Here is a 2,321-nt window from a genome sequence, read left to right on the forward strand (position 1 = left end):
GCCCCATACTCCTGGGCCTTCTCAAGTGGCATCAGACAAACAGGGCTCCATGAGGCCAGCGAGACCACTGGAGTTCTCTGCGCAAACAGAGAATCAGAGGCCCTTGGGGGACTGACAGCGGCAGTCCTCACTCTCCCATGGGAGTGGGCTCCAGGGTAGGAGGCGGCTGCCCCATGGGGCCCAGAGCCTACTGGGCGAGGCCAGGTGGTGACCTTCTGGACGCCTCTGGTTGAGACCAGGTGCCATCTGAGTCCTGGAGGGCAGGGGCAGGAGACAGGATGAGGCCACTGCCAAACTCAGGGACAAGCAGAGAAGGGAGGGCCAGATTCCGGAGCCCTCACCTCTACCCAGTACCCCCGAGCCCTACCCCGCGCCAGGCTCTGGACACTCTGCCTGGCACAGAGCAGCTACTTCAAGTGGGTCATCACTGCCCGGCTGGGGGTGGGCAACCTTGCTCCGGCCTCCTCCCCTCAGCTTTCAGCCAGCTGCGAGCCCAGGGCTGGTCTGGCCACACTTGCCTTCATCTGTGGACCAGGGTGCCATGTCCCCTGCCCCACTGAGTGGGTCCAAGGAGTCCCCCAGCCCAGTGGCTGTAGGAGCATCAGACGTGCCCTGGGCCACTGCTGAGCCTCACCGAGGGGTCCCCACCATGGGCTGGAAGCCCAGAGCCCCTGACAGCTGGCTGACTGCCAGTCTAATGCGGGGTCTGCAGGAGGTGGGAGCCCCAGCAGGTACCCACAGGGAATGCTGATGAAGTTGTTGTTTGGTGTCAGGGCAGGGGTCCTGTGGGGGGTTGGGGAGGAGCTGGGGCATCCAGGGATCGGGAAGCCATGACCATGAAGGGCATGGAGCCTGAGTCCCACATCTGTGATCCCTCAGGTCCCCATAATACCTGGGAGCCGAGGGTCCCAGCTGGGATGGTACCTGCAGGGCTGGGGTTCTTCTCTCCTTTCAGCCGTCATAGGATGGGGGGAGGCGGGCCTGGGTCAGCCCAGTGAGGCAAAGAGAAAGGACTTCCAAGCCCAGCACCCCACAGCTGCAGGTCCCCTTCCCACCCCAGCCCCCATAACGGATCCACCAGCAGCGGGCAGCCCCCAACCCCCACGGGGCCCTTTGTCCTCTCCTGCCAACCCCTAAAGCCCTCGTCCTCTGAGCTGCTGCCCTCCTGTACTTCCTGCCCCTCAAGAAAGCAGGGTACTCCCACCCCCGTGCTTGTTTTGCAAGCCCCCAGTGACCTGACCAGGAGGCAGGGGAGCTCCCTAAAGTTCAGCCAGGCCAACGCAACCATCAGTGGGGAAAATGAGGCCCAGGGCAGGCTGCCTGGTCTCCAGCAGGCCCACAGCGGGACTGCTGGTGGAGGAAAGGAGTGGACGAGTCAGTCTAGGGCCCCCGATGAGAAAGTGGGGGCAGCTGTGTGAAGGTGACCTTAGCCAGGGACGGGGAGCTTGATGCTTTTAGGACAAAATGGATCTTCCCCAGGTGTGCAAGAGCACACATGCTCGGGGAAGTGGGGAGGCACGGACCCACCCAGTGGGTGTGAAGGGGAAGATTCCCCCGGGCCGTGGAGGAAGCACAAGGAGGGGCCTGGGGGCTGAGCGACCACCTTGGTACTTTCTCCGAGGAGGGGGAGCTGCCCCATCTGCCCTAACCCGGGGTCCAGTCTGGCCTCAGCCACCACCTGGGCCTCAGTTTGCTTACCTGTACAATGTGCAGGAAGACCCTCAGCCTCAGCAAGGCAGCCACCCCTGAGTGGGGCTCCCACACCAGCCCCAGAAGTGAGAGGGATGGGGGGGCAACCCCCCTCCCGCCCCCCGCCCCCCGTGGGTGGTAAGGACAGCAGTTAACACAGCGACAGCGTGGTGGGTGCCATTCCACCCTGCAGGTGGGGCAAACCTGCCCCACAGTAAACATGTTAGGGTTTAGGTGACTGTGTTTCACGCACTCGATTCTGCCTCGCGTCAGGAAAGCAACACTCCCCATAGTAAAGGAATGGCCTGGCTGTGTTCCAGCAAAATGTTATTTCTGTGTGCTGAAATTTGAATTCCATCTCATTTTCACTTGCCTCAAAATATTTTTCTCCTTTGGATGTTTTTTTAAGGATTTAAAAATGTAACAGAGTCCTTCTTGGAAGGCACAAAAATGGTGACGGGCCTGATGCTTGCCCGGCCCTAAAATGGTTTGATCCTCCAAAACCCAGCAGGTGTGCGCAGGCATCGTCCTCGTTTTACAGGTAAGAAAACCGAGGCACCGGTAGGGTACATGGTCTACCCGAGTCATCCGGTGCCCAGACACCCCGGGAGGGGCCTCCGGGAGTCCTCCCG

The sequence above is a fragment of the Neophocaena asiaeorientalis genome, unplaced genomic scaffold (genome assembly GCF_003031525.2).
Source record: "Neophocaena asiaeorientalis asiaeorientalis breed wild unplaced genomic scaffold, Neophocaena_asiaeorientalis_V1.1 scaffold489, whole genome shotgun sequence".
In the NCBI taxonomy this organism is placed as follows: domain Eukaryota; kingdom Metazoa; phylum Chordata; class Mammalia; order Artiodactyla; family Phocoenidae; genus Neophocaena; species Neophocaena asiaeorientalis.